This window comes from Festucalex cinctus, chromosome 8, assembly GCF_051991245.1.
Source record: "Festucalex cinctus isolate MCC-2025b chromosome 8, RoL_Fcin_1.0, whole genome shotgun sequence".
In the NCBI taxonomy this organism is placed as follows: Eukaryota; Metazoa; Chordata; class Actinopteri; order Syngnathiformes; family Syngnathidae; genus Festucalex; species Festucalex cinctus.
The window spans coordinates 9,885,964-9,902,216 of NC_135418.1; the positions used below are offsets into that span (position 1 = coordinate 9,885,964).

Here is a 16,253-nt window from a genome sequence, read left to right on the forward strand (position 1 = left end):
ACAATTGATTGAATTATTAATAACAGTCTCCTTGTCTTCAGTGTGTCTCACAAGGCCCGAGGTTCATGTTGGACTTGTATTGAGAATCTTTGTATCCCGAAGCGCTTGTGTTAACGATGTGCAGGGAGCGCCGACATGGCAGCTCGGGCAAGTAGAGAAATAATTATCAAGCTTCTCCTTTCACCCATCCTCTAATCTCCCGTTATTGTTCTGTATAGCTTATCGCTCAGGTTCACAATTCTCACGAATCTATGAGATTTCTCATTTGTTTGCCAGGCATCAATCAGACATGGAATGCCATGTCATCATTTTAGGATCTTAATCAGTTTGTCACCTGCTGTCGCACATTATGTAAGTCTCATTGACTAACAGCTTGTGAAAAGAAAGCCTCATCTTGGTCACTCAGCAGCTAATAGGCAAGTTACAACCTGTCCTTATAAACAGTTTTCTACTTTCTAAAGTGTATCTATAATAACAGGCCAAAAAAAGACAAAGGAAGTTGCAGTTCCATACATCAAGCAGCCCCCTGGCACTATTTTTCTACCCACCTGAACATTATCGTTCTGCTTCAGAGAAGGGAAGCCTCATTAGAAGCACAACACTTGAAATCGTATTTATGTTATTGCAAAGCCAGTGAACAGCACCTCAGAGCTTGCTTGCAATAAAACCAGGGAACAGCAACATGCTTATTTCTGCTTCAAACAAGCCGCACACCTGGAAAACTATTGATTCAATCATGTAGCCTGTCCACCAGATGTAAACAAGCATGTGAGTTTTACACTGAAAATGGCTGTTTAATCTTATCAACTTCTCTCTATGAATCACAGGCCAAAACACATTTTGTTTACTTTTGCCTAAATTGCACAAATACAACCTGAATAAGAAATTCAGTGGTTTTGTTCTATCAATTATTAAACTGATTTAAGAAGCTGACACTGAGTATGGTGCTTGCACTGGTTACCAGAGGCAAGGTTTCATTGCCTTCATTTACATTCTTGTTTACAGTACAGAATTTTATTTCTTAAACCCAAAGATTCATACATCAATTTTCGAATGCTTATAATAAAATTTGTACAAAAATGACTGAATGAATGTTGATCACTGTATTGTAGACTAAATAAACAATCCACTCACACGCCCAATAATTTCTAGTGTTTAGATAACCTGCTATGCATGTTTTGCAGTGGCAGGAAGTTACAATCACGTGATTCCGGCGGCGCGCGAAATTCAACTGGGTGTCAGGAAGTAGGGAACACCCATTGAAAAAGATGGAAAGCGACTGTGCAAAAGCGTTGGGTGAGCCTGGACGTAGCTGACAGGCTCTAAAAATAGTAAAATATGTTGGATACTCTGAGGAAAAGAGATTTTCCAAAAACGTGTGGGATTTGTCTGGTGTGGAGGCAACCGGCATTGCGAACTACCTCGTCCTCCAGACATCGTACTACGCCGTGAGCCAAATGAAGCCTGGAAGCTTACAATTATTTTGTGTGTGGTTGGGTCAGTGAATTCTGATCAAAAGAAGCACTAAATGACTGCCGTCTTGTTTTTGTTCAGGTGAGTAAATGTGATTCGGAATCATTCTCTTTTCAACTCAAATGTACACAAAGGTACCACTGGCATCAGGTTACAAGCTAACTGGCTAACTGTTACTTTACCTGCTATTTTCTACGTGTTGCTAGGTTAACCATTCTCAGAGGTCTAACGTATGTTGTGGCCATTCTGGAAGAAGGACCTCAATTTGGAGAACCACTCGTTGTGATAGTTAACGTAGCTAGCATTGCTAAAAACAAAGACACAGCCACCTAGCATGGACACACAAGCTGTAGAACAAACTCCACATTAGGGCTGGGTATAACCTCATGATACGATACATATCATGATACAGGGGTCACAATATGATACGTATCCCAATACATGATCTTCAAGGCCATACGTATCCCGATATTTTACATTAATTTACTTGCATTTTATAATAAGATTCATATGTACACCTAACAGACACGAGCCGATATGAGCAAAAATATCAAATTGTTAAAATTACAGATCTAAAATGTGCTTATTTGAAATATATGGGGAAATAAAAACTGCAATTTTTTTTCATATCACACATTCTATTTTGTTTTTTAAACAAAATATAGGAAAATTGGTACATTAAGACACATGTGCCATGTTAAGTTCATAAGTAAATAAATGTTGATATTCTTCCTCTGCTTTAATTTTTCTTAGCAAGATACAGTGTCAAATCACTGGTGAGCTATTTTTGCATTAATTGAAGGCAATTAACTTCAAAGACGCTGCTGTTTTTTTGTTTTTTTTTAGGCACAATGCAAGCTGCAAAGGCAAACGTTAACTGCCTATTTAAAGTTAATGAGCAATATCGATTCTGACGCCTATGTATCAATACATGTATTGTAATGAGGCCCGCAATGATATATTGCCATATCGATTTTTTGAGCACACCCCTACTCCACATAGTATTATCAACGTTAGCTATGTTTTGGTTAGCTATGTAATATCACATCGGCCTGTTGAGTTTTATTCAGCTATGTAAGTCATTTCATTACTGTATCCTTACCTTTTACGAAGTGATCACTGTACGAGCGTTGTCCAACTTTGCTCCTCCGGATTTAAGTTGAAGGTTTTGAATCCATGTCTGCCGTCAACTTTCGGTAATTTATTTATTTATTTATTTATTTGTTTGTTTATTTATTTGTTTGTTTGTTTATTTATGTATTTTTTAATTCACCTTTATGACTTACTACTTTCGGGCCGCGAAAGTAACTTTTATTTTTTTCTCGAATAGACCGGTTGGTACAGCCATAAACAGCACAAAACTTCTCAGCTCTTTCCTATGGGTAAATTACTTCCTGTACCCCATCTTGGCTTGGGCGCTTGTCGTAACCCCACATGAAACCCACTTATACACAGAAAAACAAATGCAAGGATGGGGAGAACATACAATCTCCACACCGAAAGGTTCAACCTGAGATTTAAACATGCGTTAGGCAAACCCACCAACCATTGGCCTGTAAAAACAAAACAAAACAAAAATCCATTCATAACGAACGGTTCAGAGATGGATGGATGGATGGATGGATGGATGGATGGATGGATGGATGGATGGATGGATGGATGGATGGATGGATGGATGTGATAGAGCTACATAGAAAGTGAGAAGCATCCATCAATATTCTTCTGCTGTGTGAAAACATGTTTCCGTTTGTATTCACACGTTTAAACATTGCAATGTTATTTAAAGTGCAGGACCATGTTGTCTTTTGGCCCGTTGTCTACATTAGGAGACGTACTGTAAGTTCTGAGCCAATGCTATTAGACTTCATTCCCTCTGTGCTGCTTGTGTGTACAGAAATGTTAATTGCCCACATAAAATCAACATTACATGAAAGATGACAACCTAAAGGCTTGTTGTAAATAAAGCTGACACGTTTTAAATGTCAAGAGCACATTATTTGAAAGGCTCCCTCAATTGCTGAGTTTGCCAATTATGAGCTGTAAATTTAATAGAGCGCATTAAGGAAGCGGAGATGCTATAAACTAACAACATCAAAAAAAAAAAAAAAAAAGTTGAATGCCTCCCTAGTGTATATACTGTAAACAAGATTAAGCGGTGACCTCCAGTGGATTATACTGACTGTCTGACATCCGGCTGTACTGACTTTCACAGTTTGACGTGAATTGAATAATTGTGTTGCACAACTTGACTGTAAAATAGTCTTTAGTATAGTCACAATCACCAGGAGACCTTTTTCATGGTGTGTAGGTGGTAAGACACATTATCACATTCAATTAAATACCAGGCATGTTTTTTCAAGTTCATTACAGTTTTAAGTACTTCATTTCAGAGACTGCCACTGGCTTGAATATTCTCTTACCTAAAGAAGCTGGTTCCAGAATCACGAGTGATTCAGAAGGCAAAGTAATGAATGTATAAATTATTATACCTGTACGCCTTTGTATGTTTTTAAAGTTGTTGCTTGGAGCATGCATAATCCTCACATCGTAAATTCTCGTGCTCGGGTTGGGTTACTGACGGCGAGTTGCACCTCTGAGGTCAACAGCAAATTTCCGCAAGCTTACACAGGGAAAATGTTTCACAGATTTGCTTGCAATAGTGCAATACCAAGACTACAAATTAACATACTAATCGTCACTTAGTATTGAGAATAAATTAATTAAACGTGCTGATATTAGATTCTGATGGTATTATAACAGTGAGAAAAAATATCGCAATATCTCTGTATTAAAATGACATAGAGTCACAGTCATTGATACAGTAATATTCATAATAATTCATAAAATTGAGTTCAAATTAAAAAGATGTACTGTACTATAAAAAAAAACAAAAAAAAACGAGTGTGATATTGATTTGTGTTTGGGGCATTTTTCTGCCACTAGATGTCATAATGGTATTTGTAAGACATGGGTGCATTTTTCTTTTCATATTAAGAGCGATCTAATATTTAACATCAAATAACTTGAAAAGTTCTGCACATTTTTAAAATTGTAAAATACAACATGACCCAATTCTCCACAAATATATATGCATTATTATTAAATATATTACTGCTATTTTTTTATTTTTTTATTTTTTGCGTTGTGACTGGAATTCCCACAGTACATGTATTCTAAGTGTTATGGTTTGTTTTGTTTTTTTTTGGTCATGTTTTCCTTGTTTCCTTTTCTGTCTGTCTCGTCAAGTTTTATCATGTCCACCTGTGCTCGTTTTCCCGTTCCCTTGTGTTATCCAATCAGCTCCCCAAGCCACTTGTGTCTTGTCCAGGTGTCTCTCGTTAGCATGTGTATTTAGTTCCCTGCTTTCGTTGAGTCTTTGTTGTTGTTGTCCCTGTCACACTTTCCTGTGCCTGTCCGTCCTGCCTGTTCAGTTTTCTATTAGTAAGTTTACCCCAAGCGTTATTTTGTACTATGTATCTTGTGTTGCACTTTGTTTATGTTAAATTAAAACTTATTTGAGAGCGCCACTGCCACGCAACGCCTTGCTTCCCTCCACTTGGGTCCTTAATCCCCCGCAAACCGTAACACTGAGTAAGGGGCGGTCATTAATAATTGCGCGTTAAAATTTGTCTCGTTAAAGGAACCTTAAATTAAGGGTACTCCGGTCTTCTCCCACATTCCAAAGACATGCATGGCAGGTTGATTGGGCGCTCCGAATTGTCCCTAAGTGTACTTGTGAGTGTGGATGGTTGTTCGTCTCTGTATGCCCTGTGATTGGCTGGCAACCACCAGCTAGGATAGGCTCCAGCACCCCCCGCGACCCTTGTGAGGAGCAAGTGGTTAAGAAAATGGCTGGATGGATAACTATATGATACAAGATAAACCAGCTTGTATAGAATTTTATTTACAAATTGCAGCAGAGTGGAGAAGCTGTTTGTGGGTCTGTTTATGTGCAAGTAAACAGTTGTTGGCAACCTTGCTGATGGCTTTCCACCCATCCAAGTCACAAAACAGTGTGACATAAATGCTTATGTTTAGTACCAACTCTGTCGCCATGGTAACACTTAGAATTAGCAGATACTGCCTCTATTTTTCAGAAAGTTTGCCTGCTGCCTGTCCACTTATCTAAGTAGAGTGTGAGCACATGTCCTACTGTGAGAACTGACCCAGTAGAAGCGGTTCCGCATATGGCCTTGAGGAACCCTGAGAAATACATGGATCGTCCATGTGGAATCAACTAACAATATAATCATGTTGACTGTTTCTGCGAAATACAAAGAAAGCTTACTGTAAGACACACAAAAAAAAAGCCTTAAATTGTAGGTTTGGAACATGACAAAACCAAAATGGTGAGTCAAAATTCACATTGGCCAGTCTGCGTTTGGTGGCAGATACAGTATTTTCACACAAATGCTTCATAGTAAACCATGAATAGAGAAACTGCATCATATAGAAAGAGATAGTAGCCTCTTAGTTTTCATGATATTGTCGTTTTTCACATAAAAACAACTCAGAAAACTATAGCAACTGACTTTCAAGTTCAGGCAATGACCATCACCTTTCATATTGTCATGACTGCGCTCTCAGTTCATTGTTTGTGTTTCAGCCCTGGTCTGATTGAAGGGGAGTGTCTGCAACCTGCTGCTCGTTCCAGTGCATCTACTTAAGGCTGAGAGCTGCAATCACTCCTTGTCGGGGTATTGACCTTGCTATGTCCTTGTCCGTCCAAGTGCCTTATTACAATTTCGCCAACCAAAATTCTAGTGTCTAGTCTTGTATTTTGTTGCCTGTATTTATGTGAGTTGTTATCCGTAGTTTTGTGTTTGTTTCTTCACGCGTTGAGTCATTTAAGCGCCGTAGTGTTCGTTTCCTCACCTTGTGCCTGAGTGATTGTTTCTCCTCGTGGTGGTATTTGCCACGTCGCCTTTAGTTTATTCCGCTTTTGCTACCGTTTTGATTCTTTAATTTCCTCGCACAGTGCGGTTTTGTAGCCCACAAGTGCATTTTGTTTTTGAGTTTTTCTGGCTGTGTCCAGCATTCCTTTGTTTTCTCTCTTGGCTTTAACCAGCGCTTTATGTTTAGTATTATCGTTGTGTAAAATAATCTTTTGTGAACCACACCCCTTCGTGCCTCTGTATTTTTGGGAGCCACCTTCCGGTTCTACCGAAGAGCACAACACATCAAGTTTGGAGTATGTATGAGCTTTGGGAAAGGGGTAATAATGATAGTTTGATGCATAAAACAAACACCATTATTTAGGTCCATTAGCTGCAGTAAAAGCTCAAAAGCTTCACACTAAAGGTAACATGACATTTTCACCTTTGTTCGTAGACAAACATGCATGTCTCTTTAGTGCCTAACTACCCGTCAAGTGTGAAATTAAACAACCAACCTATTCAGTGGCAGCTCGTGGAATTTTCTTAAAGGAGACTCAGACTTGATTTTTAATAATCATATACTTTGTTTACAGAAATGCTTGTTTTAAAGTGCTTTATAAATAAAGTTGAGTTAACCCCATAATGCCAGAAACTGTGGTTTTTGTTTCAGAAAGGGAGGGAACTGAAATCAGAGACATGACACATGATTTCCTCATTCATTCAGTCAGATGGTGAGTTTTGCCGTCTGTTATTTAAAAAAAAAAAAAAAAAGTCAATAGGCCTATATTAAAAGCCCACTTTCTCACGAACATGGCATGTCCTTTTGACAAATGATCTCGTTGATGAAGGTCCACTGTAAAAAGAGACTTGTTGAACCAAATTAAGATTACAAATTGTTGACCAATTTAATAAAAATGTTTCAATTGTTAACACACGATTGAATCAAATTAATTTAAGTGAATACATTAAGTTTAATTAATTATGATACATTAAACTGACTATATTCGCTTTGGATTCATTTTGGATGAACAAATTGAATTGTTGACCAATTTAATAAAATTGCTGGTAACACCTGACTGAATTAAGTTAATGCAAAGTGAATATATTAAGTTTTATTAATTATGAGTTCATTAAACTCAATATATTCACTTGAATTAAGTTAATCAAAAATTAGTCAGAAATTGAACTTAATTCAAGTGAATATATTAAGTTTAATGAACTCAGAATTAATTCAACTTAATATATTCACTTTGCTGCGATTGGCTGGCAACCAGTTCAGGGTGTCCCCCGCCTACTGCTTGTAGCCGGCTGGGATAGGCTCCAGCATCCCTCTGACCCTTGTGAGGAGTAAGCGGTTAGGAAAATGGTTGGATGAATGATTATACTTTGGATTAACTTAATTCAATCGCATGTGACAAATTGAAGCAATTTCATTAAATTGGTTAACAATTCCATTTGTGATCTTAAATTGGTTCAACAATTCTATTTTTAGAGTGTGCAGGACGCATTACTGCACAGGGAATTGCATATTCGTCGTGTGATGGTTATCAGGCTGTGCATAGATGTTCTGGCATTTCCAGACAATTCTCTTTTTGGACGGTATCGTTTCACATTGCAGTCCTTATATTTGCAACATTACCAGCCGTATAGTCATGCACTCACATCTGAGCATATATTGTTGTTTACTTATACTCGTTTGAATAATGCTTTTAAATTTTCATCTTTGTTCCCCCCCCCCCCCCCCCCCCATCTTAAGTCAAGTGTGCTTCTCCCCCGCAGGAACACTATAACACTATGGCTTGCAAAAAAGGCAATTTTTTTCATCGTGTGTTTTTTCCTCTTGATTTAAAGTTCGGTACATTCAAATTCCGTTTCCATTTACATTACAACTTGTTCTGTTCTGCGACATTGGCTCCAATGAAATGCAACTCTGCGGGCACAATGAAGCCCATTTTAACTGACTGACTCATCGAAAGCAAACAAGTGGCTCCAGCACAAGAACACTAAAAGCCCATGGGGTTGGTCCTCTGATGCATGCTTGGCCTTTCTCATATAAACTAATGGGGCTCGAAGAGCAGACTCGCCACACTACAAAAATCTTCTATCTACCACAAAGCTAGACTCCAGCTTCTTTTCCACCCACGTGAATGAGGAAATTGAATCTCAGAGGCCTTTCTCCAGTCAATAGTAGCAGTCTGTACCTAAATATACTTCCCTCTGTTTTTCTTCTTTGTGTCGGCAGTGATGCAGGTTCATCTGTTTTGTTGTAATGTGGTGTGTGGCGCTGCTCAATAATGACACCACCAAAGCGTGAAGCGGCATCACGCCAGCTACGAGGAACATGTGACAGGAGGTCAGTGTGGTAGGAGGTGGTGAGCTGTATGACTGATGTGAAATATTGTCACTAATGGAGCATCAACAAGTTCTGATACTTGCACTTTGCTCATATAAAATGGAAAGTCACTATGCGATTAAACTGTGATTGATTTAATAAAACACCCAATTATATAGTTGCATCTCCAGATCTGGTTGACATTATCATAAAAAGTAGCCACTACAAGGTATTCCTGTTTTAATAGTCGTCATGCAAACCAGATTGGCTATTTAGGTTCATGTAAAATCAGAATTGGTTCTTCTTCACACCTCAGTAGCTAATCTGACCGTTCTGTGTGACTGTTGTTGGTTGCCTTGGTTACAAAAATCATTGAGTGTGGCATGCCACTACTGTCCTGTTTCTGTTCCATGCAATGGGCTCTTTGCACAGCTTAACTACGTCCTGAATTTAAAACCACTCCTTTGTTTCCTTTCTTTCATGATTGGACAAACTGATTAATCCAGGTGTGCCTGGCCATTGCCGTTGTTGTGACTGAGATCAGGCACACCTGGATTAATCATCTTGTCCACTCATGAAAGACAGGAAATGAAAGTGGTAATGAGTTCAGGAAGTAATGGATTTGTGCAAAGAGCCCATTGAAATTGGTTCATGTTTCATACTGCACAAATGTAAGGCACACTTTTTTTCACTGTTTCACTGTTGTTCATGTCTTGAAAGCATCATGAAAGATAAAACCAGGTGGATCCTTCATTGATAATATAAAAAACACATTCCCTGATCGCTGTTTGTTTCCACTGATGAATGTTTGAAAAAGATCTCCAAAATCATGACCAATAAAAGTATAATAAAGGATAGTTGCTCCCAGCTATAGACTGTTATAGACTATATTTACTGGTACAATAGCAGAGAATGATGAAAAATAAAAGTGCACACTGCTACAGAGCAACAGAGATGCTAGAAAGAAAGAGAGGTTGTTTTTTCCTGAAGGTTTTTTTTCATTTTTTTTATTTTATTTTATTTTTTTAGTTTTTCCTTGTCCTCTTGTGGTTCTATCAGGGGATGTCATTAACATGTGTCAACTGTGGGAATGTGAAGCCCTTTGAGACTATTGTGTGATAAAGGGTATATAAATAAACTTGATGTGACTAATTAGATTAATGGGCTGCTCCCTCTAAATTGTAGGCTGGTCTCTTAGGGTAAAATGGAGGAAAAATAATAATTGATAAATAGCACCGCATCGACCCCAAAAGAGGCCAGCCCACCGGGCATGTGCCCGGTTGACCAGCCAGTCTAGTGTTGACTACCTGTTAACCTGTCTGCATATTAGGTGAGTTTTAAATTCAGTTCACTTTAATTACTTTTTAGAGCAAGACTGGTTTGTATTAGTTAAGTTTTTCTTAATTTTAGTACTATTTTTTTTTATAGTACTATTTTTTTTTTAATCTTTTAATATGGAGTGTTTGTCGAGTGCAAGATTTAAAAAAAGATCACTATATACTGTGTAATAAAGTAAACTACAATTCTGAAAAGAATTCTTTCTTATGTATGAACATACATCAATACCATAAATACGCTTAAAATGAGCCCTGAAAGCTCATGTCTAATATTAATTGACAAAGGTGAAAACAAAGAACATATTCGCATTGATAATAGTTAATTTTTATAAACGTTAATGTTACTTGAGTTAAGTTTTGTTTTGTTTTCTAAATTATTTTTATTTCATTTCGCAGGCAATTTCTTTTTCAATTTTAGATGTAGTCAACTATTATAACTAGGGATGTCCGATTCCATTTTTTTTTCACTGATACCGATACTCAGACCCTCAGTACTCACTGATACCGATACCAACTGCCGATACCAGCAGTACATTTTGACAAATAAAAAAATCACTAAAAGATATTTTTAAACAAATATATTTCCTTTAATTTTGACCAAGAAAAAAACCAGCACAGTCACTCTTCAGTAGTCTTAACGCTCAAAATAAAACACAAAAATGCTCTTTTAGTTTAAGATTCACAATTTTGAAGTATTTCCAAACCGGTGAAGTTTTGAAAAACTGCTGCAAGCTAGCGCCAGTTACAGGCAAGGAGGACTCACTTAACGTCTTCCTCCTCTGCCATCGGTCGCTTGTACTCGTCTGCGTCACGAGTACTTGAAAAAAGGCTGGAATCGGCCCGATACCGATACCTGGTATCGGTTAGGGATGTAACGATATCCAGACAACACGATAAGATATCACGATATGAAGCTCACGATACGATAATTATCACGCTATTGGGGGGGTTGTAAAAAAAAAAAAAAAGAGCTCATACTAAAAAAGATCACAATATCATACTTTTATAATATAACAGCAATGCATATAAACCACCTACAAATTCTAATAACAATATTGAGGCACTTACTAGCTAATGCAAGCACACATTGATCGCTTCATAAACAAATTATGTTCCCCTTCAGCTGACAATTAGCATAGATTTTAAACATAGAAGGCCAAAACATCCCTAATGAAAATTAAATTGCACTAATAAACTAGCCACTAGAATGTGCTAGAACTGCACAAATGGAAATCAACGTGACTTTTTTTTTTTTTTTAACAGATGTGTTCCTTTTAAATATTGTGAACATGACAACGACGATATTGTGGCAGTTTTAATATCATGATATCACGATATTGCATATCGTTACATCCCTAGTATCGGTACTCGCCCATCCCTAATTATAACCTTGATATGTGATTGTCTATTTTGTTACATTTGTTCAATAAAGTGATTGAAAGTGCACCAGTGGCTGTGTTGATCCTTCTGTGGGTGCAGGATTAAAGTTTGTTCTACTAGCAATGGTTGGCTTTATTAAATTAGCGATTGCTAATTTAACAGGCAAAATACATGCACTTGCGTAACTTAAGACCAATTGTGCTTTGCAACAGGCACATGTTGCACTTTATCTTCTTTTATAAAGTGAGAAATTATCCCAAGCTTTGAAACTCTGTCCTGCACACTTTCCTCATGTCTTGTTTATTGCTTTGCAGTAACAGCCCATGTGGAAAAATAATCACTGCATAAAAAAATAAATAGATAAATAAATAAAATAAGACAAAGCCACAAATAGTGAACTATGATATAGCAAGGGATGACTGTATTTCATACACTGGACCATTCCTAACTAAAATGTCAAATGAAAACGTGCCTACGGTCTCGGCACGAATCAATGCCAAGGTGAAATATTAATCAAATTCAATCTATCATTCTATTTGTGAACGATAGTCAGGATGGCCCTTTGAAGCTCCATGATGCCATGGGTAACACTTGCACTATGGAGAAGACTTGCAGGCAGACGATCTCCTTTGCCGGATTGCTCGACACTTGCAATAAATGATACTTCAAACAATTGAGACCCACTTGATAAATCAGTCGCAATTTGTATTTCTGTGTCATGAAAAGAACAAGCAGTGAAGGTTCCATTAGAGGGGCACAAAGGGGCACTTTTTTTTGCTCATCAGCAGAAGCCTGGTTGCTATTTTGAACTGTTCATAATTTCTTTCACCTTGTCTAATGTCTCACTTGCAGATGAAGAAAAACAGCATGCAAGATACTGCCAAGACAATTTCACTGCTGTTCTTTTAATGATGAGTGGTGTTGTATTTGTACCAACATAACTTTTGGGATTATGGCCAAAATGGTCCACCTTTGCTTCTTTAGATCAAAACAATCTCTCCCAAATATATGTGCGGAAAAGACTTTTGATAGCCACTATAATTGGCCTGCAATAGATGTGACATTCTGAAAGACTGCCCTTTCCACAGTTTCAAACAACTCTTGACCTCACAGAATTGTGATACAAACTGTTCCATCTGTTGTGTCACTAGCACTCTGATTGACCTTTTGTTTCTTTTTGCAGTTTGTTACATTCCATTTGGAATATTTGTTGCTTCAGCAAAGTAAGCACATAAAAATAATAAAACACAACGTCAACATGAAGTGCAAGACTTATGTTTCACTGGATGTCAACTAGTGTTGTTCCGATACCGTTTTTTGGCCACCGATACGATACCGATACCCAGCTTTGCAGTATCGGCCGATACCGATACCATACCGATACTTGAGGTTTTTTTTTCCTCAACATGAAAAAGCTGTCCTGCCATTGGTTCAGAGCATTCAAGGGCCAATAGGATAACATGTCACATATCAGTGAATATCGTGCACCAGCAAGACACAAGATGCTGCATCCAAAATCCTATATTAGTGTTGGAATGAATGGTATCGGCATGTTACTTGTGAGTAGTCACCGATACGATACCACTGTTTTAATGCAGTATCGGCACCTCTGCCGATACCAGTATCAGTATCGGAACAACACTAATATCAACATGGCACCTTCACCACAGTAGTATTTCCCTTTTTGCTTCTGTGTATTACTGCAGTTGTTTTATGTGAACATTCAGCTTAGTTCCCTCACTACTCACAGAGTGCCAATAGTTTGCAGCATGGGTCTTGCACAGGACTCCTAACGGCTGACGAATCACTAAGGTCCCATTATATTTTTAATCAGTACTGGATACAAATATTAAAAATGCATTCAGGATGGACAGTGAATATACACATACTGTTGAAATTAAGGTAAACTGAGGGTGCCTGCATGTTTAATACTGAAGTACTGCCTGGCGTAAGGAAAAGCAGAGAGTGGTGATCTATTTTGGAAGGAGACTCATTCCGCTTTGACTGCTAACATCCTCTTTTGCCAGTATTTTTTTTTTAAGCCTGATGCCTCATTTGCCAGGCACTACTCCCATTTCCATAACACTCCACCATGCCAACAACGTGCCGATTCAAGAGCACATGAAGCATCTCGCTCCAGGGATCTAATTTCATACAAATTGCTAGAGACTATTTAGTAATCTTCCACCCTTCCATCAGCAGCTGTTAGTGCCATGGCCCACCTTGGGCCCACTGCAAGTGTCCACCTTTTATAGGGTTCAACAAATCATTTACACATGGCTCATTGGTGCCCCAATATGACTCCTACTCCATAGGGCTGTATGATAATGGATGAATGACTTCAACTCCAAGTACAAATGTTCCCATTGTGCACTGTACAACATGTGTATGACTATTACTTGTCCAATAATAAACCAAATATAGCAGCACAGAAAAGGAAAACTGGGATTTTTTTTTTATTTACTTTATAGCAATGCAGATGGTGGCCATGGTTACAGTGTAAGGGAGTAAGTGTAAGAATATGCGATGTCCCCAAGCTAATTCCGCCTTTGCAGAGAACATGAACGAGTCAGACAGATTAGTGTCAGTGTGGCACAGGCAGCGATAGTAAATGTGTCATCTCCTGCATATAGCGACTTTACTGCACAAACGCACGTCTATTCAAAGCACAATGCATGACTTACAAAAAGTACATTAAATATAAAAATAAAAATCTAAGTAAATAAATAAATAAAATAATTACAACATATCCTATAGGCTACAATCAATTTCACCTTTGGTATATATTCTGTTAGATAAGCTCTATAAAGTGTAGTCTGTCTGAAAAGCATTGGAATTACTGTACAGTAATTTGTTCAGTAAAATGTAGGACATAATATGGAAATTAATATAGCACCGTCTGGCTCTGTCTCCTCATATGTTAAACTTGACAAACTTATTTAAGTGATAATGACAGCAATTGCAATTGCAGCATGAGCCACAAAGGACGGAACGAGGTGCGCACTGAAAACTAATGAAATACTCTTGAGGTAATGTGTTTAATCAAAACACTTTCTAGTGAAATGAAAGACGTTCCGTATAAAGCTGGCTGGGTTGCATTCTGCTCAGAGCGCATCGCGTGCGTCCTCAACAAACTTGCATGGGTTCTTAAACAAATACAAAATAAAACAAAAGCGAGACACACACAAAACAATGCATTTCCGCTGTGCTTTTCAAATTGTACATAACAGATTATAAGGTAATTTGGAACCAACTTACCTTGACACCAAATTCCGTCTCGAAACGGGCTTTATGAGTTAAAAGTCGAGTTTTTCCTCGCAAAAAGGTTTCTTTGTTGTAAATATGAGTGCGTATAATGAAAGTTCTAAAGCAAAATATGTGCTATAGTAGTGTATAGTGCACCATCTGTTGTGCCGCTGTGCGTCGAGCAGGGTGGAGGAGCGAAAGGGTGGGGGGTGACGGCGGTGTGTGTGCTTCACAGCGAGCACACGCGGGGCGACGACGTCACCTCAACAACGCTTACTGTACATTTGGACTTTTATTTAGAAGGACAAGCACGCAAATTGTACCATTAATGATGTCATCACGAGATTATTATCAGTCTACCGTGAAATGAATTGATAAACAATTCTGCCTTTCCTGAAGAAAGAAAAACGTGCGTATTAGACTAAGAAATATTCTGGATCAGTAATGTTCATTAAATTGTTGCCTGGTGACAGCAATTAAACATTTAATCTCAGTAATTTGACTTAATTAACAACTTTTTGTCACGAAGCGAGGAGGTAGGACCCAGACGCAGGATAAGGTAAGCCACCAAGGCAGCAGGTTTATTTCCGCCAACAGCTGTCTACTCTCAACTTGAGAGTAGAAATGGGAATCAAAAAGGTGGAGAACAAAAAGCTCTCCACTAGGGAGGAAAAAACAGGCACAAGGCAAAAGGGGTAACAAAAGGCGCTCCACTGGGGAGGAAAAGGCACAAAAACAAGACAAGGCACAAAAACAAGGCAAGACAATAAGGTACCGGGAACAAGGACTCGAGGACTGTGGGATTGTGGGACGCTTCCATGCACTGACTGTGTGTGACACTTCGGCAACGGAGGGGAGAATGCAGGTGGCTTTTATTGTCTTGGTTGATTGGTGGCAGGTGGACATGATCATGGGCGGGGACCGGTAATTAGTGAACTGCAGGAAGGGCAAGTGACCTGGGGTGCGAAGGGAATCAGAAATTCAAAATAAAACAGGAAACATGACTATGACAATAAAAGCATGGCCTGTCACGCAGGTGGCGGCGTGACAGTACCCCCCCCTCAATGGCCGGCTCCTGACGGCCATCCGACCCAAAGAGTCCAAAAACAAGGGCGGGCGGAAGGGGGCACGGAGGTGGGAACACGGCCCACCCATCCGTACAGACATAAAGCAGTTCAGGAGGGCGTCCTCGACGCCCGACAAGAGAGTCCCAGCGGGGCCAGTCAGGAGGGCGTCCTCGACGCCCGACAAGGAGCAGAGGTGGCGGCGGGGTGTTCGCCGCCAGATGAGGAGCAGGAGGCGGCCGCTGGCCGGTCGCTGCCGGAACTGGTGCAGGCGATGGCGGCCGCTGGCCGGGCGCCGCCGGAACTGGTGCAAGAGGAGGCGGCCGCAATCCATGCGCCGCCTGACGAGGAACAGGAAGTAGCGGCCCAGGCGAAGCGGCCAGGGGCTGCGGCGGCAGCGGCCCAGGCGAAGCGGCCAGGGGCTGCGGCGGCAGCGGCACAGGCGAAGCGGCCAGGGGCTGCGGCGGCAGCGGCACAGGCGAAGCGGCCAGGGGCTGCGGCGGCAGCGGCACAGGCGAAGCGGCCAGGGGCTGCGGCGGCAGTA

At 39.5% G+C, this 16,253-nt stretch overlaps 1 protein-coding gene and 1 long non-coding RNA gene across 2 annotated transcripts in view; one reads left to right on the plus strand and one right to left on the minus strand.

The window, feature by feature from the left end:
* Positions 1-14,846, minus strand: part of camkvb (CaM kinase-like vesicle-associated b) — a 35,182-nt gene extending 20,336 nt beyond the window's left edge. Inside the window, exon 1 of the mRNA XM_077530744.1 lies at positions 14,658-14,846. The gene's annotated coding sequence lies outside the window, so the exon portion shown is untranslated. The remainder of the gene's footprint in view (positions 1-14,657) is intronic.
* On the plus strand, positions 4,864-8,836 carry LOC144023340 (uncharacterized). The gene is made up of 4 exons (XR_013284533.1): positions 4,864-4,914; positions 6,080-6,170; positions 7,021-7,081; positions 8,593-8,836. It is a non-coding gene; the product is annotated as an uncharacterized LOC144023340 (long non-coding RNA).
* Positions 14,847-16,253: the final 1,407 nt, after the last annotated feature.